At 35.1% G+C, this 26,162-nt stretch overlaps 1 long non-coding RNA gene across 1 annotated transcript in view; it reads left to right on the top strand.

Annotated features, from left to right (window-relative positions):
- Positions 1-25,748, top strand: part of LOC146997198 (uncharacterized) — a 107,841-nt gene extending 82,093 nt beyond the window's left edge. The window contains exons 3-4 of the long non-coding RNA XR_015041006.1: positions 13,914-14,263; positions 25,615-25,748. This is a non-coding gene — a long non-coding RNA (uncharacterized LOC146997198). The remainder of the gene's footprint in view (positions 1-13,913; positions 14,264-25,614) is intronic.
- Positions 25,749-26,162: the final 414 nt, after the last annotated feature.

Genomic DNA, 26,162 nt, shown 5'->3' on the forward strand with positions numbered 1-26,162 from the left:
GCCCGTTAAAAAGGAACGCGCGGGAATACCAACTTGGCATCGCTCACGCCCCGCCAAGAGGAAACCAGTTGCAACACTCAACATTCCTTCATGCAAACAATCTCGCAAAAACAACCACTTTGAAACCCCAACGGATTTTCCAGCTCGCCAACCAGCCACGCCTAACAGAGGGGAGAAACGTGGGAATCTCAATAACCCTGGAGAGGTTCCAGTGAAAGTGCACTGAAAACTCGAAAAAAACGACCATTCTATCGGAAAAGGGAGATTTTTTCCCCCAGAATATAAAGCACAATGACAACGGTAAAAATCTATTAATTAAAAGCTCATAACTAAAATGTAATTGAAGTTAGGAAAATAAAAGTTACCTCAAATTAAAGAGCTAATTTTTCTGCAACTATTGATATTAAATACTAAGAGTTTAACTTAATTTTTATCATGAAAAACTGAGTTTATTACACGAAAATTCACCTATATCCATTGTCTGAGTGTACAAGTTTGAAGACGCTGTTTGCGTAAAACCAAATAACCCAAATCGATTGCAATAATTAATAATTTAATATTATATTATATATAATTATTAATAATAGCCAAATAAATGAATATATCCAAACTTGTTGTATAGCTAAAATTTTGAATATTTACAAATTAAAATTTTGATTTCTGTGATTCGTTTAATTACATTAAATTGGCTACACAACAATCCTGACTGCATTCAAGCAACTGTGAAGAACCCAGTTAGTGTTATGATTTGGTCATGCATGTCAGCAGATGGTATTAGTCGCCTTTATGTCATCGATGGAACACTGAATGCCAGAAAATACATTGACACTATTCTAGAACCAAAACTTCTACCTTCCATCAGATATCTCTTTTCCAAAAATTCTTCGTTTATTTTTCAGCAAGATTCTGCTCCTTGCCACACGGCCAAAATATCGTAAGAGTGGTTTCGTATAAAGAGCATTAAATTGTTGTCATGGCCAGGAAACAGTCCTGACCTTAATCCTATCGAAAATTTGTGGCACTGTTTGAAAACTCTTGTCCGAATGAGGCGCCCATCAAATAAAGGGGAACCAATTGAGGCTATAATTGTTTCCTGGTATCATGTAATAACAAAAGAAGAGCTTAAAGCTCATGTTAGCTCAAACTTCGATGTGAAGCTGTAATCAAAAATAAAGGGTACCCTACTAAGCACTGAAACTCACTGCAATCATCACTATCTAATGTATATCGATAACTATTATCGTTTAACTTTTTTCATATTGCAAATAATTGAATTTTGTGTTTTGTATTGAATTCAGTAATAAATTTTCTTTAAAATGATATATACAAGTTTGCATTTTGTGAAACGTAACGTTTTTTATAAGCATACAAAGTTAAAAAACATAAAAATTTCCAAAAGTGTCCACAATTTTGGCCACCACTGTATTTATCTGTATTTCCTGAATAAATATTATCGCAACCCATCGATTTAGTTAAAAGAAATGCACGTTCTCTAGCTTCGATTTCATTTTTTAAAAAGTTTAATAAATCCGTTATTTTGGAACTTTGGAACTTTGCGGTTATACTGGCTTTCAGCAGGAAATTAAAGTCCTGCTCTTGCCAGTTCCTGATGTGATCCCATGTGGGGCCTGACAGAGTAGAAACCTGAAAGAAATTTTCTCTCGTGGAGGTAGAAATGTGCTGGAGATCCGTTATTTTAATTTCTTCGGAATCATGCAGTCGGTTAAATTCTAAAACTATATCAGTTGGTAATGCTGTAATTAAAATAGGGAAAATATATATTCCATAAGAGTTTGGCTCAATGCCAAGGCTCGCTAACGCTTGTATTTCGATGTTAACATTGTCGTAAATTCTTCTTAATGACTTTATGTCTTTCGAGTATTTACACGGCGTCAGATTGAGTAATATAGACATACGAACGTCAGCCTGCAATTCTTTTCTACCAAAGCGCGATTTCAATATCTCGATTGCCTTATTATAATTTTCTGAAGTCAATGATAGACTTCCAATGGAAGTTTCGGCATCACCTGTTAAATATGTTTTTAAATAATTAAACTTTTCTACATCATTTAGCGATTCGTTATCATGAATAGTTTTAAACTGTGACCAGAAATTTGGACGTTTTGGTATTTCGCCATCGAATTTTTCGATTACTAAACGTAGAAGTTTAACCTGATAACGTAGAAGTTTAACTGATACTAAACGTAGAAGTTTAACCTGGTTAACCTGATGCCAAACCCGATATTGTCGAGTTAGAATGCGTAGAATTATCCTGCACTTTATTTTCACGTATCCTGTTTTAAATATCTATTTACGCGTGATTTGCAAATTGAAATCTCTTCTTTATAATTTTCAGTAGACGTTTTGTCCTTCTCTAATTGATTCGCGTCTGATATATCATCTTCTATTTCTTTATTTAATTCTAACATATTGCGTTTTTGCTCCGTTAACACTGAAAACAATTCTTCAATCAGTTCAATATTCGGAGTAATAACATTCAGTTCTGTTTCTAATTTTTTAATAATTCTCGTTGTTGCTGTTCTTAGCTCTGTCCGCTTCTTTATATTTTTCTCAAGTTTATTCATTATCACATACAAAATTTTTCACTTACCTCTTTTTCTTTCAATGGAATTCCGGGATCTCTAGCATCATAAATATGTATTAACTAATTCCGGTTGCTATCAGAGAGCATTAGTTCGAGAGGTAAGTGATCATTCCGTTTCGTTATTAATACCCACACGTTTTATTTACAATATAATACAAGAGTTACAAGCATTATTATTAGGCACACGCCTTCATCATTATTAGGCTTAACACCTTCGTTCTTCCATCAAAACTTAAAGTAAGTTATAGAATATCAAAACAGACAAGACGTTCGGAGCGCCACCTAACGGCGCAAACTATCAATTTATAACAGCTAGTGCATTCTGATTAGAATTGATGAGTTTAACCTATGAGTTTGCCTTTTCTATATTTTTGCCTTCGGTTGAGCTGTGTGATTGCATCCTAATTGACTTAATTACTGCGAATGGTCTTAGGGCAAAAAACTGAACCACCTGGGTAAAATTTCTGTGCAATTGTACTTCAGTATTGAAAGAAACAATCAATGAGAAATGGCTGCTACTTGTTTTGAAAATGAGGCGTGAAAGGTTACCAGCGAGGATATTCCGTTTGGCATCATTTGTACCATTACTAGTGACTTCGCCAGCGCCGGCGAAACGGAAAAGTACCTAATATTGTTTAAATGTATTTCAGTCACTCATTAACTTCATGCATTTTATGAAAGTAGCAGTATTTTAAGGGAATACATCAAAATGTGTTAGTATGTGAAATAATAGAGCTGAAATTAATACTATCTTTTGCGTCAAATTCTATACCATATTGTTACGAATTTGGTATTTAAAAAGCTAATGTTAGTTCAATTATAAATTAAATAGTTTTATTTCCCGCGCAGTGCAGCGCGTGACGAATATTAAAAGAAAGCTAAGCCGGAAAATTGAAAATACAAGAGTGCGTGCATGTAACATTTAATAAATATCTCTTTTTGATTTCGAGAAAGTACTAGAAAATTCTCTCGCACGATTTTAAAATCTTATAAAAGGAGGAAAACCTCTCAGTTCGTGGTAGTTACTTAGTTTGTTGTTGTTTAGAAAACTGCTCTTGTTGACTGCAGCGAATTCGCGGATTAGCTTTCTCTAGCAGTTTTGAACTAAGTTCTTTTGAACGTTTGAGTAGTTAGAAGATAACTAGTGCGAAATATTGTAAAACTGAAAGAATATCTGAGGGAATTTAAGCATTTTGTGATAATAATAAATTTTTTTGTTCATTTTTCATCGGACTTGTGCATTCATTTCGTAACGAACCCGTACGCACGCAACAATATTTAATGATTCTGATGTATCAAATGTTTCTGTCTGATATTCAGCGTGTTTCTGATCAGAAACATTGAATATCATGGATAATTTGACACAAGTTAAACAGGTTTTAAAAGTGAAATAATAATTTTTAATAAGAAATTTATGGCAGTTGGAAGCTTTGGAAATTTATAATAAATTTAATGAAAATGACAGCTTTGAAGACGATGTTTCCTTCAGAACACATCGATAATCCGTAAACTATGAGGACATGTGGTGATAGTGATAAGGAACGCGTCTTGCGCTCCTGCGTCTGTGCTGATAAATACGGCAACTCTAGGTAAAAGCCTAAAAAGAAAGGAGGGACCGGCTGTTCGAGGAGCATGCATGTTTGAAGTCTCGAAATAAAGATCAATTTTTACTGTGATATGTCTGCTGAAAGTTCTTGATGAATACAGTGAGAATATTTAATGCAATATAGGCATCTAGAATTCCGTAGGATCTACAACGATTACCACATTGGTGACATCTGCACTTCGCTAAATCATGCCATACGAGCAGCTCGCAAGTACTTTCGGTTTTAACGAAACGCCACCTCAATACTTCCAAACCAGAACTTATAGATAAAATCGATTTTTATCCTTCGGATCACAGATAAGTATTAAAGTATGTTAATAAAAATAATAATAATATAATATATAGTTTAGATAAGTTCTGGCAACAGTGAGTGTTGTCGTCATCAGGAGATCGTGCTTCGCGATACTGTCGTTCAAAAGAATTGCTATAGTTTGTAATTCCAATAAAAGCATCGTATTTTTGCTCTGCTGTTTGTTTTCTCTATTTTTAGAAATACCTTTTTAGGTTATGTATTTTTAAGAAATACTTTTTTAGGTTATGGGTCAAGCAAGCGCCCATATTGCGTCAAATGTTTTGAATTGATGTTTTTCTCGAAGAAACGGAACTCGTTAAGCCTAATCAAGTAAGTGTTTTGTTTTCGTTATAGCAATCGAAAGTTGTTTAGAAATCAAAGTATGGAATTATCTAAGGTCCAAGTAAAGCCTTTATCAGGTGAAAGCGATTGGCTTATATGGAAATACAGGATAAAATTTGTTTTAAATTATCATCCTGGTGCTTTAGAAATTGTAGAAGGAACTATAGTGAAACCAGAAGTTCTTCCTGTAGATGCTCCGATTGCTCAACAAGAGAAATATAATGAAGCTGTTAAGAAGTTTCAAAATGCAAACACTAGTGCTATGATGGTATTAACGAATTCCATGACGGAAGAAACTCTGCAAAAAGTTATGAGATTTCAGACTGCTAGAGAAGTGTGGTTGGAATTACATAAGTTATTTGAAGCATCATCAGAATATCAATTGTATAATATATGCATGCAATTTTTTCAATTCAAGTGGAATGAAAAAGATAATATGGCGGCTCATCTTTCCAAATTAAAAAACTTATGGAATGAGTTGAATTCAGGACTTGAAAAGAAAAATGAAAATAAGTTACCTGACATGCTACTCAATTGCAAGATTTTAGATGTCTTACCAGAACAATACCATTTGTTTAAGTCAAGTTGGTTACTCTTGGGTGAAGACAAAAGAACACTTGATGAGTTAACAGCACAGCTTTGCTCTCATGAAAGAGAATTTAAAAGTCATGAGAAAGGCAATACAAATGAACAAGTGGCATTAGTAATGTCAAAATCTGAAAAACAAAAACAATATAAAAAAGACAAATTCAGAAGAAAACCAAGAAAAGAAGATATTTGCAATTATTGCAAAAAGAAAGGACACTGGGTAAAAGATTGTAAACAGTGGATTGCTGATGGAAGACCACTTAAGAATAGGTTGACGAAAACCAATGAAGGAAATACAGGCAGTGTAACACTGATGTCCATTGACGAAGAGGCTAAGACTGATCGAACATCTTTTTGGATTGATAGTGGAGCTACAAGACATATTATGAATTGTTTCACATACTTTATTGACTTTATGAAGTTTGATAGTCCCTGTAGCATCAAGGCTGCTGGAAAAGAAACTTTAGTTGCTCTTGGTAAAGGTACAGTATGTGTCAAAACAACTATTGGTAGTAAAATCCAAAGAATTTACCTTAAAGATGTTTGGTATGTCCCTGAGATAAACAGAAATTTATTTTCTTTACTTGCTGCTCAAGATAGAAATCCGAATAGTAAATTTATTTCAACAGTTACAGAATGCTGGTTAAAGGTTAATGGTCAAGTAGTGCTTTTTGGAACTCGCAAAGTATATGGTACTTTATACAAGGCAGCTATCGAACCTATTATGCCTGATAAAATTATAGAAGTGCATGCTGCTGAAGCAGACAATTCCTTGTTAGAGTTATATCATCAGAGATGGGGACATCAAGATAAACGTCACATTAAGAACATGCTTGAGAAAGAATTAGGAATTAAAATCCCATTTGAAAGAAAATTGTGTGAACCATGCATTTTTGGCAAAGCACACCGTTTACCATTTGGCATAAGAAAGCCAGCCAGCAAGCCTGGTGAATTAATTTCAGCTGATGTCTGTGGACCTTTTGATGAATCTTTCCAGAAGAAAAGATACTTAGTTGTGTTTAAAGATAGCTACACAATGTTTCGTTATGGGTATTTTATCAAGGAAAAATCTGCTGTTGTAAATATGTTACAACACATGCTTGCACACGCTAAAATTTTAGGACATTCAGTCAAAGAATTTCTCAGCGATAATGGAGGCGAGTTTGACAATGACAAAGTGCGTGCTATTTTGCATTCTGAAGGTATAACTCAAAGACTAACAGCACCTTATTCTCCTGAACAAAATGGTTCTAGTGAAAGAGACATACGTACAATAATCGAAATGGCAAGAAAATTTAAGTACTCAAATTCTGAAGCTCATTTTCCTGCAGCAATATGGGCTGAACTAGTCAACACTGCCATATATGTACTAAACAGAACTGTCAAATCATCAGTAGAAGGCATGAGTCCTTATGAGCTATGGTTTAAAAAGAAACCTCGAATTATGCATCTTCGTATAGTAGGATCTGTGTGCTATGCCCATATTCCTAAACAAAGAAGAAGGAAAATGGATAATAAGGCTACAAAAGCTTAATTGGTTATGATGGAGACGAAAGATACCGACTATGGATCAAAGAAACCAATAGTGTGATCTGTTCACGGGATGTTATATTTAACGAAAAGCTCACAAATTGTGAAGAAAGGGTGCAGTTACCTATTTAAGATCAAGATAGCCTAATTTCTGGCTCTGAACATCAACAAAATTCAGAAAAAGATAAGTCAGAAAAGTTTCTTTGTGAAGAAGATAATTCAGAAAAAGAGTACAACAAAGAAATATCTGGAAATATATCAGAAGAACATTCTGAAAGAGAAGAATGTTAAGATATTAATTTGCAAAATAATGCACAGTCAAGATTCCTAAGAGATAGAGCTGACTTGAGAAAGCCAAAGCGTTTTGAAGATTATATAATGATAAGTGAAGCTTTTATTATTGATTCTGAAGAACCTGAATCTTATGAAGAAGCGATCAACTGTAAGCAAAGTGTTAATTGGAAAGAAGCTATGGATTCAGAGATGAAATCATTGATAGAGAATGAAACATGGAGTTTAGAAAAATTACCAAAAGATGCTAAAGCTATACCATGCAAGTGGGTTCATAAGATCAAAAGAAATCCTGATGGATCTATTGATAAATTCAAGGCTAGACTTGTTGCCAAAGGATGTACTCAACGTTTTGGAGTTGATTATGATCAAACGTTTAGTCCAGTAACAAAGTTAGGAACTATTCGTTCAGTTTTGAGCATCGCAGCCAATGAGAAAATGCATCTTTCTCAGTTTGATGTCGGTTCAGCATTTTTATATGGAAAACTTGAAGAATCTATATACATGCAGCAACCAGAAGGATATAGTGACGGTTCGAAGAAAGTCTGTAAGTTGAAACGCAGTTTGTATGGACTTAAACAATCATCACGCTGCTGGAATAAATATTTTGGAGATTTTGTGTCACAGCTGGGCTTCAAGACAAGTGATGATCCATGCTTATATATAAGAAACAATAACGGCAAGAAGCTAATCGTATGTTTATATGTAGATGATGGTTTAATAGCATCAACAGATCTACAAGAATCTGAAAAATTTCTCAGAGAATTGAAGTCGAGATTCAGAATCACAACTAAACCAGCAGTATACTTTCTTGGACTTGAAATTAAACATCTTGAAGATGGAAGTATTAAAATTAGTCAGCAAGCTTATGCAAGAAAAATTCTTCAAAAATTTGGGATGGAAGATTGCAAGCCAGTGTCAACTCCTATCCTGAAGGAAGGTCTAACTGAAAAGAAAAAGGAAGATAAATCAAACAGAGAAATTTTTCCTTATAGAGAAGCTGTAGGAGCTTTAATGTATCTTATGTTAGGCACAAGACCAGGTTTAGCTTACTGTGTTGACATTCTATCACGTTACCTAGAAAATCCTTCGAAAGATGATTGGAAAAAAGTGAAACGTGTATTCAGATACATAGCAGGTTCTCTAACTAAAGGTGTTACATACAAGAATAAATACAAACCAGGAATTCTAGAATGCTATAGTGATGCAGATTTTGGAGGCTGTCCAGAAACAGGAAAATCAACGAGTGGAGTAGTGATATTATATAGTGGTGGAGCTATATCATGGATTAGCCAAAGGCAATCAGTTGTTGCAACTTCGACGACTGAAGCAGAAGTAATTGCAGCTAGTGAATGTTCTAGAGAAGTAATTTGGTTAAAGCGACTATTTAGTGATGTAACCAAGTTACGTGAAACTCCAGTAATTCAAGTAGACAACGCCGCTGCAGTGAGACTGTCACAAAACCCGGAGTTTCATCGACGCACAAAACACATTGATATCAAGCACTTTTTCATACGAGAGAAAGTTCTAGAAAAGGAAATCATTGTGCAGCAGGTACCTACAGAGGCGCAAGTTGCTGACATAATGACTAAACCTTTATTTAAACCGAGACTGTTAATTCTTTGTGACAAGATGGGACTTTTGTGACTCTTTTCTTTTAATTTATTATTATTTTTTTTTTTACAAGGGGAAGTATTAAAGTATGTTAATAAAAATAATAATAATATAATATATAGTTTAGATAAGTTCTGGCAACAGTGAGTGTTGTCGTCATCAGGAGATCGTGCTTCGCGATACTGTCGTTCAAAAGAATTGCTATAGTTTGTAATTCCAAAAAAAGCATCGTATTTTTGCTCTGCTGTTTGTTTTCTCTATTTTTAGAAATACCTTTTTAGGTTATATATTTTTAAGAAATACTTTTTTAATAAGTAGCATTTGTATTTCATTTTGTCATTTTGTTTTCTACTTATTATTCGTATTTGATTTTCTGTAGTAGAATTTTTACTTTGTTTTTGTTTAAACCTTGCACAATGTCTGATGTATATGCCGTCCAAATTCCAGTTTATAAGCTGAAAAAGTCAGTGATACTTTTTTCTTGTAAGCTTTCACATTACTGGCGTCCGTGACAGGACTATCTTCGTATTTATTTAAAGATGTTTCAAGTAATAAAAGGTTTTAAAAAAGAAGATGTGAAACAAGTTGTGGAAGAAATCGGTGAATGTTTATCACTAACCGTTACAATAGCAGGTTAAAAGAAATTATTTTAAACAGTGCATAATGTAAAAAGGATCCTGAATTTGTTCAAGATTTACTAGCAACTGCTATTTCGGATCGAAAATAGTTAGAGCAAAGACAAACTGAAAAGGATAAGCTGGATTATGATCTTCAAAAAATAAGAATAGACTTCAAAAGACAAAAGCACTTAAAAAAAATGGGTTATGAACTGGAATTGGCAAGAATCCAAGCACAGAATGAAAGTGAGTAATTTTCACTTATTTACACAGGATGTAGTTTTTACCCGTGTGCCTGTTAACAAGTGTTTCTAACACCTGAGTCTCTTCCACCTATATCTGTTTCTGATATAAATAGTTCGAAATGAAAGTTTACTTTGCCTAAATTAGAATTTAGACAATTTGGGGATTATATTAAAGATTGGCTTTCTTTCTGGAGTCAGTTTGAGCAAATTCATAAAGATAATGATATTGCCCCTGAGGATAAATTATTGATAATTGATTTTGCGATTGCCTGCTCGTTCCTCTCTGAAGTTATTCACATATACTGGGACGATCTCTTGGCAAGTGTATAAGACACGATTTTCTATAGTAGCGGATGATAATGGATTGGATTCCCAAGATAAGAGCTGCCATCCCACCGCTTCTCTGAGAGCAGACTCTACGGATATCCTTCAGACTCTTCCGGAAAACCAAAGGCTAGATTTCGAAGTTTTTTCCAGGGCGATGGAGCTGCACTTTGGCCAGAAATGTGTAAAAGGTTATAGAAGGCTTCATTTAAAATCCCATCACCAGAAGCCCACGGAAACACTCCAGAAACTTGCCACGGATGTTGAAAGGCTGTATCATCTCGCCTTTTCGGAGAGACCGACAGAAACAAAGGATATCCTGTCCCTGAAATACTTCATCGACGGCATCCGGGATCCTGAAATACAGAAAGGCTCTGGAATGGCTTAAAAAGCACTCCAGTGTACGCCATGAAATGCTAGGAAGCCAGCAAGCAACTCGTAGACACCGCAACCCAATCAGAGCTGCTCAAGTCCAAAAGTCAGAGGATCAAAGACAACTGAATGCCTTGAGACGGAATATTGGTGACAAGAAACCGACCCTAAAGTGTTGGAACTCTGGACACCCTAGGGCACGGAAGTTAAGACCACGCCTGTCAAGAAGGAGAGAAACTAATTAGTGGCCATCTCGCCATTTGCGCCAGATAATGAAAAGCCCCAGTTCAAAGCGCTTCAGATTTCTGCAATGAGTGGCGTCAGTAATGAACTTTCATAATGGGACGTACCAGTGGGGTTCCTTACAACTAGAACTAGTAGTTCATACTTCCTTCAGTATGACCATCGACACAGAAGCCAATATTACCATTATTCGAAAAAGTTAGTCTCAACAATTGTAAGGTAATCTCATTTGGACATCGCCCTGCGTTATCCTCCAGACTGTGTCCGGTGAGAGAATCGGCATCGAGGGAAAATTAAACGTTAACGACACGTTTGGAAATGCCGCTTATCATCACACAGCATATGTGGCGTACATTACAGATCCTTGCATATTCGGATTGGACTTTATAAGGAAATACAATTTTTCCTTGCACTTTAGAAATAACGAATAGCATTCTGCATCTGAGGGCATAGCCCTGTTCGCAATTAATAGTGAAGAAGTTAAATCTGCCCATGAAATCAGCTCAAAACGATATCATAGTACCAGCAAGAACAGAATTCCTACTTCCTGGATCCATAGCCGAGAACAGAGATTTCTCTGTTCTCGGCTATGGATCCAGGACATTCCAATACACCAGCTTTGGTGTATTGGAATGTCTCGGAAACAGCGGGAAAGGAGTACTAGTAGTATCAGCACTTGTCGACCTATCGAGGACCGTTATCCCGGTGAGATTTGCCAATGTAACTGACAAGGCGAGTGTTATTAATAAAGGTGAAGTGGTTGCAGCATGTACTCCAGTGACTAGTATTAAATGAAATAGTAAACACCCAAGAATCCGTGTCTTCAGAAAACATTAGAGCAGAATTATTGCAGAATGCGCAATTAAACGATGAAGAGAGGAATGCTGCCGAACGTGGTCCATTTAAGATCTTCCAAGATGCTTTCTTCTGCTCATCTACTCACGTGGTTCGAACCAGTTTGACACAACATAGAATCGATACCGGTGATCATCCACCAATCAAGCAACATCCAAGACGTTTATCGATTGCTAAACAGGAAGAGGTCACACTTTTAAAGGATATGCCAGAAAGCAATGTCAGGGGCCTTCAGCAAGTCCCTGGGCATCTCCCATCGTCCTTGTGAAAAAAGATGTTTCGACTAGATTTTACTTTGACTATCGCCAGTTGAATGATGTTACAAAGAAAGACAGCTACCCTCTTTCTAGGACTGACGAAATTATGGACACGCTTTCTAGAAGCAACTGGTTTTCGACGCTTGATCTAAAAAGTGGATATTGGCAAGTAGAGATACATCCTGATGACCGAGAAAAGATGGCATTTACTTCAGGAAAAGGACTTTGACAGTTCAAGGTGATGCCGTTTCGACTGTGTAAGGCCCCGGCAACATTCGACGCCTTATAGAGACTGTTTTGAAAGGTCTTTCCTACGAAGCCTGTCTGATATATTTGGATGACATCATCTTCGGGAAGAATTTTGAAGAACATTTACAAAATCTTAGGAAGGTGCTTCAGAAACTGAAAGAAGCAAATCTAAATTTGAGTCGCGCTGAATATAAATTATTCAGTCAGGAATTGACTTACCTGGGACACGTCATCTCTGCCAAAGGTGTGTCTACAGATCTAGAAAAGGTGTTATCTGTGAAAGACTGGAGACGCCCCGAAAATGTTCATCAGCTAAGAAGTTTCCTGGGGCTTTGCATCTAGTATAGGAGATTAGAAAGCTGCTTCAGAAACGGAAAGAGACAAATCTAAAGTTGAGTTCCTCTAAATATAAATTATTCAGACATGAAGTGACTTACCTAGGACATGTCATCTCTGCCGAAGTTGTGTCTACAGATCCAGAAAAAGTGTCAGCAGTTAAAGACTGAAGACGCCCCGAAAATATTTATCAGTTAAGAAGTTTTCCGGGGCTTTGCACTTACTATAGGAGATCTGTGAACGACTTTTCTTCCATCGCAAGACCCCTTCACAAACTGACAGAAAACAAACAAAAGTTCTTCTGGAGAAAAGAATGTGCGGATGCATTTAACAACTCGAAGGAAACTTTAATATCGGCTCCAATTCTGACGTATCCTCAGCTCGACGAACCATTTATTCTGGACAGAGATACGACAAATGAGTATGTCCATACTGCTTTGTTCCAAGAAAAAAAACGGCCAAAAACGTGTTATAACCTACTCTAGCAAATGCCAATCAAATCCGGAGAGGAATTAACTGTGGCACTAGAAAAGAGTTGCTCGTCATAGTTAAAGTCGTAGAACGTTTCCATCATTATCTCTATGGCAGAAAATTCCTACTTCGCACGGATCGTGCTTCGTTGACATGGCTTTTAAATTTCAAGAATCCTGAACGTCAAATTGCCAAATGGATACAGAGACTCCAGGAATATGACAGTACTGTCCGTCATCGGAAGGGATTATCACACGGAAACGCCGACACATTGTCTAGAAGACCTTTTCCAGAAAGCTGCTGATATTGTTCCAGGGTCGAAGCCGAATATCAGCAGCTTAATCCAGTTGCACGACAAATTACAACATCGACATCGACTGATCCAGACCCATGGTGTGACACAGAAGTCAGCTGGAACTGGTCTTTCCTGACTTCTGTCTGACTTTTCTTGGAATGGCCCGTACACAGTCTTAAACAGGCTGAATGACAAATTGGTTTGGATGCGTAAGTCATCGAATTCTAAGCCCAAAGTCGTTTATAACGATAGGCTAGCTCCCTACTATGGCCATAGTACAGAGTGCATATAATCTAAATAGTGTAACAGCATGGTCCTGTTTGTTTTTAAATATGTAAATATGTGCGCACATTTATTGATTTAGTATTTGATTTCTTTTTAGTTAGTTATTGTAATTATTGCTTATATGATTTCTTATTGTATTGTGAAGTTTATTATTGCATTGATGCTTATTTGTAAATATGCCTTCCTGCCCGGGGATTATACTGCCCGGAACGTACAGTCCTTTGGAGAGGGGCAGTGTTACGAATTTTGAATTGATTAAATATTTTTAGTAGAATTATAATTAAAATTGCTTTATTTTCCCTTGCAATGCAGCACGAGACATATTTTAAAAGAAAGCTACGCCGGAAAAGTAAAAATACAAGAGCACGTGCATTTAACATTGAATAAAAGTTTATTTCGGAATTTATGTTCAATTTTATAATTAAATACTATTAACTATGTTAATAATTAAATACTATGTTAGCTGTAACCGTAATCCTACTCTTTCTCTTTCCAGAAATCTCGAGAAAATAGAAATTACCAGAAGTTTCTCGTGGCCGATTAAAAAGCCGGAGAGAAACATCTCAGCTCAGTGGTATCCTTATATGCTAAAATTTTGTTGATAATTTCATGGCGGTTTCACATGAAATCGCGAAATCTGTAACGAAATCTGCTCATCCTCCTGCTAACTCTGCAAAATAATTTCTGTCAGTTCCGCTATTGTGATCTTTTGTGGCAATGTGGCACGAATTTCTTCGACGACATACAAGTCCTCTTTTTTAAATTCCTTTACTACCTGAAACATTGTTTCGAACAGGGTTTAATTTAGCGTAGTAGAAGCGCCGTAGCTCTATGGAAGACCATCAGGTAAGAGGAACAGCTGTAAATAAATAAATAAAATGATTATTAAAATCATTAATAATTTTTTAATTAAATAGTTAATGAGTATCAAATTAATTATTTTATTGAATTATTAATTATTATTTGATTAATTCATACTTAATTTATTGTTATTTATTAAAATAATTGAAAATTAAAGTAATTAAATAATTAAAATTATATACATGGACAGAGATAAATTAAAATTTAACAAGCGATTTTTAATATAATTTTATTGCTAAAAATGAAATTTTCGAGATCAAATCTCTACCGAAATAATTGTTCAGTTACATAAAAGATGTGTAGGAGCCTTCTTAATGTAGGGCTCCGGTGCTCTCCGGCTAGAGTTGGAATTTATCCTCAAAACTAAGAAGTACCGGAGCCGAGCTCCTGCGCAGTTTAATCTCAGGTTTCGAATCAGAAGTAATGTCCTGACGCAAAACACTAGGAAATGTTCAAAAAAAAAAAAAACTGCAAACAAAAAGTTGCGGACGCCGTTTAAATCAGCCAAATGAAGTACAAGTTATCCAGATGAATGAATACGATAGTTTAAAAATCTGATACGATAGTTTAAAAACTGCGTTCTAAATAATACGTAAAAAACGAAAGATTTTACTTAATAATCCTTGCCATTCAACAACAAGAAAAGTAATAACAAAAACATAAGTTGAAAATAATAGGTGAAGTAGCAGTTAAGTTTCTTGGGTCGATAAAATGTTCGCTTGGGTACCAAGTTCGCTTGGGGACTAAACACTGGGAGTCCTGCGACAAGATAACCACTTGTTCAAGGCATATGCTTACGCACCCCAGAGCCCACGGTCAAGAAAACAGATTTCGGGCACTCCATGCCTTGGCTCATTAGGGCTGTTTGCGCCACTGAGTTTAGTTTAGTTTAGCAGCTAAGTTTAAATAACGATATTAATTATTGTACAATCTTTAACAACGATGCAAAAAGCGAAGCAGGTCAAATACTAATTGCTTATTAAAAATGGTGTCAGTTCCTTTTTACTGTATGCTTTACGTATGCATATTTGATATATTTTCATAATACAGTGTGGAGACTTGTCTTAATTTCATTTCGGTAGTAAATAAAATAAATCCATATTGAAAGAATCAGCATAAATCTGTATGATGAATGGGTTGTCTCTGTAACCACGTTTTTTATTCGGCATACGTATCAAACCGAAATATCATTGATTCTATGCTTACTGAATAACATATATCCCTGCAATGTTACCATATCGCGCGTTCCCCCCCCAAATATGTTGCTTTTATCAAATTTGTAGTACTAAAATTTATATGTATGCAATTTTGCTACACCCTCATTTCCATATGCTACTTCAAAATTTTTAATATATCGCAAGTTACATAATTTAATACAAGTATATCGGTTATTTATATGCTAAAGTAATGTATTTACTAAATTTAATTTATTATATATGAAGAAATTTATTTAGGATTAAGTAGATGTTGGCATTGGCAATCCTGAGATCAAACAACTTTCATCGCCTATCGCTGTTGTTTTCATGTGTGTTGAAAATAGATGGCGCTGCTTTGCAGCAAAATGCATGCAATGTAGGAACGAAAAGGAAACCACGCATCGGTTAATTAGGCACTATGATTCATTTAAAGGGTTGGTCCACCATACAATGAAACAAATGTATATATATGTACACTGACGAACCAAAACAGTATGACCATCCCACATTTTTCAGTGAATTCGGTCTGGATCACGTGGAGGGCAGTAATTAAGTGGGAGTAATATTTATATGCTGCTGGAGAAGTTAAGGAATTATTTTTACACTTACTTTTGCGAGTGATGGGAAAGGCTGCTGATCTAAGCGAATTTGATAAATAGCAGATTGTAATGGCCCGAAGACTCGGAACGAATACCTCCGAAACTGCACAATTGGTAAGTTTTTCACAATCTGTCGTAGGTAGTATTTATGCAAAGTAGATAAATGACGGTGAAACCAACAATAGACGCCGAGGTGTTGGACGTTCACGCGTCATTGAAGAGAAAGGACGTCGTACATTATCCCGCTTGGTACAGCAAAATCGGCGCCAGACAGCTCAATGCAGTGTAGGTCCAAATGAAAGTGTTTCAGAACACACCGTTCAGCAAGCACTGTTGGATATGAGACTGTGCAGCAGACGTTATACTCGTGTGCCTCTGTTGACCAAGCGTCATTGTCAACTACGCCTGCAGTGGTTCCGGGAACATCTAGACTGAAGTATGTATAAGTGGAACACTGTTGCCTGGTCTGCAGTCATCTACCTAGAATTTGTGGCATCTATCCAAAGACGAGTTGCAGCTGTTTTGCAAGCTAAAGGTCGCGCAACTCGTTGTTGAGTAGATGGTCGTAACGTTTTGGCTCTTCCGTTTATATAAATGATAAAGAACCATCTGGTGCTTTGTGCCCCTCTTTAGGCCGCCTTTATTTTCATGCTATTTTCATATGGAGCATTTAAACCGGAAACTTTCGATTTGTAAAAAATAAAGACGTGAACTTCATGCTGATGGATATGTCCATATCATGTCCTAAGAAATAGGTAAGAGCATGATTAATATTAAATTTTAGAAGTATTTGCAGTCTCGGCTAAATTTACGCATTAACGCGATAATGGTAGAACTAGTAGATAGATTGAAACGGAAGAGAACAGCATTAAGAGAGTTAACTTACTTTAAAACTTCCAAAACTAGTGTTAAAAATATTCAGGGGATCCTAAAAAAAAAAAAATTCATGGAGTTTTACAATACTTTCTAAAATACTATAAACAAAGACGAGGGTCTTAATAATAGAAAAATGCACGTACCTGAAAACATTACTCATATGCGCCGCGAGTGATGTAGTATCTTCATTAGAATTAAACAAAAAAGAATTATAACAAAAATATTAAGGAAATATATGGGAGAAAAGAAATAATAATTAGTCAACTCATGAACAAGTTATGAAATCTAGTACCAGTAAAGAATTCAAATAATTCTACAACGTTATATTACGGAATCGAATTTGCAGATCGGAATTTGGAAGCGCATTGTGTTACGAAAAGGCTCGTTTGGTCAGTTAAATGCAAAATGTATTCCAGAAGAGTTCGTTCTGAAATTCAATCAAAGGAAAAAATCACACGAAGAAATTAGGCTAGTAGATTTGTTGGACTTCATAAAAACATGAAATTGAATGTCGTGAAATGTCAAATTTACTGACGCAAGAAAAAAAAGAAATACATTGCCTCCACGTTTCGAATTTGCTTAGTCTGCTTAGAAAAATTTCATAGAAATGAGCCTACGGCTACTACTTTTAATGCTGCTGATAATCGCACATGCATCTTCTGCGAAAAGCCCAATAATTCATTTTCTTTTGATAAAAGTATTAAAGAAAAAAAAGTATGAGTTACGTAACGAAAATAAGTGCTTTATTTGTTTTCGAATATATCACATTTAGAAATCGTGTAGAAATAGAGCAAACTGCTTAAAATGCGGGTTTAACCTGTTGTTGTTCAGTGTTCCCATACAGAGAACGCCTAACTACTCCAGCAGTTAAATTCAATTATAAATGTTTGAAAATGGGTTTACCATTTACTTTTAAAAGTGCTCTTTTCAATGATAGATAATATCACTACAGAAGGCAATTATGATCTTCAGCTGTGACGCTTTACTTAAAAGCCTGGTATTCATAAGAAATTTTGTATAGTTAGTTTTTTGCGATATAAGAAAAGGTTGCTTAGAAACAAATTTTTATGTTATATCTTTGGCTCTAAAGTATTTATTCTAGGCTATTTTTAATTTTTAGTACAAAAAATAGTTGAATAGAATTAAATGTTCCTTCGACCGAAACACTGTACCATCAGGCCTTATCTCAGTACACAGCCCAACACAATCACGAGAGGAAACATGCATGTTCACTTCTGTTTTTCTGTGTTTGGGAGGAACGAAATCAAGCTATCCGGTGCTGCGAGGAAAGGTTGGTTTTCTAAGAAATATGATTCTTGTAATTTTGTGTGGAGGTTTCAGGCAGGGATGATTTTAATTAGTAGCTCGGGTTTCCTTTACTTAGAGCTGCGTAAATTCTTTTACTCTCGCTGCTGAGTTTCGCTATCCAACATTTTGAATAAATGTGTAGATCTCAACCGGTAGTACGCAAAAAAAAAAAAAAATAAATAAATAAATAAATAAATAAATAAAATTTAAAAAAAATAATAAGTGGAACGCAAAAGAAATAAAGCAATTTTAGCTATTAAATTCAAAAATTAAATACCTCAACATCCTGTCTAAGTTTTTTCTCTAACACTCGTAAATTAACGCTATTTGAGCTTTGTTCAACGTCAATAGCCGCACGTAGACGTTAGCAAGGTAATCCGTTTTTATTTTCAGAAACATTCTTTTAGTCGTAGCCATAACAAAATTTGTCATAAATGATGTTTTTAAAAGAAATAATAGAAATGGATATTGTATTTAATAAGGAAATAAAAACAAGTTCTTATTATCTGATTATTTATTTACGTCGATTTGCTATCTCTAACAGCAGGTATTCTGACTTCTTATTGCTTTGTATTCCTTACTTTTCTACGCGACTTGAGAATATCGTCGCTTGTTTCTGAAGAACTCGTAATATACTGCGCATTTAAATATAAAATTTGTATGAAAAAATAATAAAACTAACCTAGATTTGCAAAATAGAAAAATGGCTAGGTCTGAACTAAGCGGAAAAGTGATGATTCCAGGAATGCTAGATGATAGATCCAAGACAATCTACTAGCACTTAAGAATATTGAAAAAAAAAAAAAAATGTTTATAGAAAATATAAAGCAAATTATTTATCATTTGGTTTTACTTGGAATGGAGATGAAATGGATCCTCGACCTCAGTGTGTTGTTTGCGGTGAATTATTATTCAATCAAAGTATGAAATCATCATTTCTTAAAAGACATCTTTCTCAAAAACAAAATACTTAGATTCATATATATATATATGTCATAATAAAAGCAAAGGAAAAGACGGAACACTGTAGATGCATGATTAGATCCATATTGAAGAAGATTTTGATTGCGTAGCATGATAGTAATGCTAACTTAGTAATATCTAAAGAACTTGGCAATCGAGGCGATTTTAATTCCATTTTTATTTGCAATTGATATTTTTGGCCACAATCACTTGGCACTCTAGTCGTGCCTTTCCACAGAAGATTTACATTTTTGATATTGTTAAGATAGAAAGCAAGCTAGCGAAATTACATATTAGCACAGTACAGAGCAAAAGCTGAAGTGCGTAGTTATGAAGGATGGAAGCACGGCGAAGAGAAAAGTTTTGGTTTACAAAGGCAGTTTCACTTCCCAATCATTACGTCATCAGAGCTGCGCGGAACATAGAGTGAAACTATAATTTTGATTCATATATTTTTATCTTACATATATATATGTACCAAAACAGCTGGGAAAGGCTGTCCATATATATATATGTACCAAAAAATACCTAACCAAATACAAAATTAGTAACAATATTGAAAAATTTTTCAGGAGAAATGGGATATAGCATAGTGATAAAAGAAACTTTTATACACTCTGTATTTGGAGGAATAAACTCTGAAAAATGCGAACACACGGTATAGAATCAGATTAAGAAATCTACAAAATAATGTAACTTGTGACATGGAAGCTTCGACCGGCCAATTATGCATGATACCTGTTAGTTCAAGTCCATGGATCAAAGAAGTTAAGAAATGGAGATAGCATAGTCAGATGTGGGTAATGAGCCACAAGCTGTTCAAATATTCCTTGGAGCTGACGTGATAGGAAAACTTATGACAGGTCAACGTAAAATATTGAATTGTTGCAATGGAAACTTTACTTGGTTCATGATAGAGAAGATATCTTCAACCTATGCTATGCTGGTAACTTCCCTTTTAGTAAAAGAAATGGATATTTCTGGAAATGTGGAAACTGTACTCTTTAGGGATACAAGATCCTTCAGAACAAAAAAACTGAAGAACCTTATGGGATATTTTTTAAGGACCATCAAAGTTGATGAAGATCAACGTTTTCCTGTTAGTTTACCATGGTTTGACATTCATTTACCTTTGCCAGGCAATTTTAATCGGGCACTAAAAGGGTTACATGTGACCACTCATAAGCTTGAAATTGAGAATTTATATGAGGAGTATGGAGAAGTGTTCAAAGAATAGGGAGCGAGAAGGCATCTTGTTAATTGTAGAAATTAAGTCATCTTGTCACTATTTGCTCCATCGACATGTGGTGAAGACGAACAGTAGGACTAAGGTTAGGCCTGTGTTTAATGCTTATTCTAAATAAAAAGGAACTCCCAGTCTCAATGATTGTATTGAAAAGGGGCTGAATTTTATAGAATTAATTCCTTCCATATTAACGAGGTTTCGCTTGTATAAATTTGGTACAACAGCAGATATACGCAAAGCGTTTTTGCAAATAAGTCTCTACACAGATAGAAATTTCCTCCGATTTCTATAGTACAATGAAGATGGGAAGCTCAAACAGTATCTTCATCGCAGAGTTGTTTTCTGCGTTTCTTGTAGTCCGTTCTTGCTTGGGTCAATTATCCGATACCATTTAGAAAGGAAACTAGATGAAGTCAAGCAAGGAAATGAAAAATATCTTGGAAGATATTATCCGACAACTGATGCTCAGCTTTTATGTAGATAACTGCTTGACTAGCGTCAAAAGTGAATCAGAACTGACGCAATTTATGGAAGTAGTGACTGAAATTATGGTCGAGAGAAAATTTGAGTTACGAGGGTGGGAGTATATTGCATTTAATAGCAAGTCCAACAAATGTTCTAGAAATGATGTGGGGCAGATATTGTGATACTCTTTCCATAAATATCCCTGAAGTGAAAGAAGTTGCGAACGTAGTAATCACCAAAAGAAATATTTTAGCTGTTTTGCACATTTTGATCCTCTAGGCATGACTGGTCCTGTGATACTGCATCGAAAACTTGTGGGAATTAAAAGAAGTTGATATAAAAAAAGGTAGATTTTTTAAAATGGCGAAATGATTTTCAATATTTGCAACATGTTGAGGTGCAAAGATGGTTCCACTGTGATGAAGGACTCGAGAACATTTTTTCAGTGATGAAAACAAACTTGCTTATTCAAGTGTAGACTTTCTGCAAGTTGGGTAGAGGAAACATTGCTTGTGTACAACTGGTACAGAGTAAAATTGAACCAACAATTACTAGTTTGGAACTTCTTGGTGCTACTATTTCTGCTCGCCTTTGCTCGAAGGTCCTGAAAGCGTTTCAGACATACGTTTATTTCTGAACTGATTCTACCACAGTATTATTAGCTTGGCTTAAGATAAAAGACTCACAAAGTGTATATATTCAGAAGTTTTATAGAAATTAGGAATCTGGCGAGTAGGGCTAGACATAGCAGAATAGATGTCAATAAAGAAGTGCTTAAAGAGAAATCATGTCTTCGATGGTAAATATTCAAGTAACAGAAATCTCGAGTGATTATTTTTCCACTTATAGCAGAAATATCAGAGTAGCGGCACGGATTCTGCGTTTTCTCCAAAACATTTCAATCGAAAACAAGCTAACCTGCACTTTGAAGAATTCAAAAAGTCCACACTGTTAAGGACTTTTCAAGACAAGAAATAAAGAATGGATTGAGCTTTGAAGAATTCAAAAAAGCAGAAATTCTTTTTTCCAAGTCCATACAGTTAAGGACTTTTCAAGATGGGAAGTTTCTTGAGATAAAGGGGCCTCTGAGAATAAGAACCAAACCTGAAGACTGTCCTGAAAAAGAGGATTTCAGATATCCTGTTCTCTTACCTGCCTGTGATGTTATCGTAAAGTTAATCTGTGAAGAGCATTTGGTAGATTAAACCAGTCTTAAGACTCATTTCGTTAACCCGGGAAGACGCGCGTGGTGTCTTTCGGCACCACACGCTCAACAAAAATTCGCTGGCAATCTTCCCCTATAATCCGAATTGCTTAGGTCCATCAGTAGCTGCCTTCAAGGTCATGTTCTATACGTCTCGAGAGGAAACGGCAAATTCCGAGCATTTATAGTTGTTTAACTCTTTCGCATCGAGAGACGACCAAATCTATTTTCAACAAACATCGAAAACGCCCATGTTTACGAATTTGTCTTGGAATAGTTTTCCTTTCCCCCTGCGGTTTCATCCATTGTGTGCGGTTTTACCTTAGGGACGGATTGCACCTGCGAACGTCAATACCTTTCCGTATTTCTCCTTTATTTGCTTCAAAAGAATGATTGACATATCTTTAACAACTCGCAAAACCAATGAGCCATACACTAACGGGGAGGGGAAAGAATTAGGTAGAAAATAAACGAGGCGTTGGGGCGATTTGCCGTTCCTGAATGAATGGGCGTTACGGGCGACTTCGATGCGAAAGAGTTAAATAATAGTTTGGGGTGTGCCGACACCCCACGCGCGCTTTCGTGTTACTGTTTTTCAGTGTGAGCTATGGCGTGTGCAAGTCGCTCTGTTCCGTCTTTTCGTCATTTGACGTATGATCTAGAAATGAAAGGACTTCAAAAATTATTAGAGGGGGTTTCGTCGGATGAAGATTTTATAGAAGAAGAACTAGAAGATTTAGATAATGAAAATATATTTAGTGATCATGAGTCTAAATCAGAAGAGTGTGACTCTTCAGAAGACATTCCTTGTGATCAAACTGACTATTTTATAGGAAAGGATAAAAATTAGTTCCAATAAGAGATTTATTTGAAAATTTTGTCAAGAATTGACAGAAATTATATCATGCAGGGGAATATGTTACCTTGAACAAAAAGCTAGAACCTTTTCGAGGACGATGCTCTTTTCGGCAGTATATATCTAAGAAACCTGCAAAATATGGTATAAAGATATTTGCTATGGTTGATTCTAGAACCTTTTACGCTTTCAACAAGGAAATTTACGCATGTCAGCAACCAGATGGGCCGTACAAGAAAGTCAGCAGTTCTAGTAAAATAGCAAAGCGCATCCTAGCTCCATCATACAAATCCTGAAGACACCACAGACAATTGGTATACCAGTTATGAATTGGCCAATTTCTTACAGAAAATAATTTGATGTGTACACCACATGACTTCCTTGTACGGAATATTAAATTATACGCATTTCTTCTTGCATTTTATTTAAACTTATTAGATTGAATTAAACCTACTTCGCCGACAGCACATAAACCACAATAGAATAAATGCATTCTTTAAAATTCACTTTGTTTACCATAGCGACACTCTGGCGCTAGGTTTACTTAACAGTATTATATTTCATTCATATTATAACTCAGAATGCACAAAATGTATATCATTTGAAGAATTATCTAATAGTTGCCACATGTTCTATTCAAATACTATAATAAAGGTAGAACTATGTATAAAAGAAATTAAGCAAATAAAACAAAAAGGAAACAGTTTTTCACAGACGATTGAATATTTCTCATTTAATTAATTCAGTTCTTTCTTCGCGACAAGGCAAAAATACATAAAAACTCAAAATATCTATATTAAAAATTACGAAGTAAATCTTAAACGCTTATTTCCTCGGAAAAATTCCAGAAAGGATTAAGCATGATTTAAATAATAAATGAAGGCATTATCTTTATTGTTGTGAAGCTAAGTTTCTCTAGATTGGCAACAAATCCAGTAGTCTCCTGTTTCAAATGTAAACATCAATGGCCGCCATTAAAAAAAGCTTAGCGGCAATTAAACAACTTTAAAATTGCTGATAATTCTAAAAATATTGCACACAGGTTTACGGCATAAAATCCATGTTATAGCAGTCCTATATATACAAAATTTCAATGTTCTGAGGCTACTCATTTTTTAGTTATGCGAGATACGTACGTACATACGTTCGTACAGACGCCACGAAAAATTCTCTTCAGAATTAATTTTAAAGCAGTTTTATAATTTTTTTGAAGGAAAAGAGTATTTTATTCTGTCATTACGTACAGATATCGCGCAAAAACATCGTTAAATTGCATTCGATAGCGGTCAAAATGGATATTTTCGTTGAAATATACTGCCTGAAATTTTCGCGATTACAATACTTCCTTTTTACTTCGTACAAGGAAGTAAAAAACGGAAAACTTCCAGATTTTATATTATACGCAAAGGAGCCTTTTTTTAACGTTTTGTCGGTTACCTTTATTAAATATCATGCTCTTCTCACTTAAACCCAAAAACTGAATAGCAACATCACAAAAAATTTGTAAATAGGATACCTTTAAAATTTCCGATAGTCTCATGCGCTGGAGAGATTCCCTCCCCCCATACAGTGTTGCCATTGCTCGCTTTGAAATCGTTGAGTTTGTCAATCAAAAATTAAGTCTGACAAAATATGAAATAGATAATAAAAGAAATTCCACATTTGGGCTTCAAGATGGCCTTAATTTGGAAGTCTACGTTATTCAAAATTTGATGTCTCTAGGTACCGTTGTTTTTCACAATGCAATACATTCATGCAGATTATTCAATTTCTTTAAATATAATGCAAGGCTGTTTAATATTTGGTGGCAATAATTTAATATGTTAAACACAGTTTTATAGTGTACGACACAAAATTGCAAAGCAAAATTAACAGCTCTTCTGAGCAAATTGCCCCCTTTGGGCTAAAATAGCAGATACTTTTACCGTTGGCCATGACCAAGCAATCGTAACCTAATACCTATCTTTATTTTGTTTATGAAAATGTTTATGAAAATGTGTTGTTTTATTTTTGAAGTTGTTTATTCGTGCATCAGCAACATGAAAAATCGGATTTCGTTGAAATTTACATTCTGCTTTATCCATTCTCAAATGTCTTTTCCATTTAAGAAAACACCTGAAAAACTTCAGGCAGCCATACTATTGTTTCATCAAAGGTGATCGATCACCTGCAGTTTGAAATTTGCCATATAAGAATTTCTCATCATTTAGGCAAAACAAGACTAGCGCAGACACCACAGACTGTATACATGACTGGGAAGAATTAGCTAGCTACTGTCTTTTTCATCTGGGGTTTTACATAACAAAGATTTGAATTAAAAATAATGCATGCATTTTCGTCCTCTTGTGGATATATTTTTGGAAAAAAAAAAATATTGGCTTGCAGTCGAAAATATACAGTAACTTAATACAAGTAGAAACTTACTCATTCATCATATGCTTATTTTCACAGCACCATAACTAAGAAAAAATTCTTTAGTAATGGATTGCCTGAAGGCATCACACAAAATTTTACTTTTGACTAGTTTCTAGAAAATATTAGCCTGATATTATTGTACCTCTAATGTTACTACTCAGAGGGCGATTCTTTTAGGTAATTCACAAATTTCATCTTTGTTTTTCAGAGTCTACTATACGATGGCCCTTGGATTTGTTTTAGAATGCCCCGACTGATACCTTCTGAACAAAGTTCTTAAAATCTGCACCATAAATGTTTTGGCTAATTTTAAATGGTTGATTAAAATAAAAACATAGTTGACTTTCAGAAATTCTAGACTTTTTAAAATTTATCTTTGCTGTAGTTGCCAACTACAAAATTTAAACTGGTGATTTTTGGCACATACAGCAGATTTTTCACACCACATTATGCTGCCATTCAACATTTTTTGCACACCTTTAAAGTTCTTTTTACGCAGTTAGTTTTTTCCATGAAATCTGTACACAAATCTATCTTTCATAAATAAAAAACAATTGGCAGTAGAATGCAAAAATTTCGATCATGGGACCTACATAACACCTAGGTATGCACTTCCCTTTTTATAGCATTTGGCAGAATTAAAAAATGTAGTTAAATATATATCTTGTCCCTTACCCGGACACATGCTTCCAATTACAGAACTGTTTTGAAAAATGAAAATATTAATGTTTTGGTAATTTCAAACTTGGAAAGAAA

This window comes from Stegodyphus dumicola, chromosome 5 (genome assembly GCF_044657685.1).
Source record: "Stegodyphus dumicola isolate Sdum_Otavi_A_Nest chromosome 5, ASM4465768v1".
NCBI classification, from domain to species: domain Eukaryota; kingdom Metazoa; phylum Arthropoda; class Arachnida; order Araneae; family Eresidae; genus Stegodyphus; species Stegodyphus dumicola.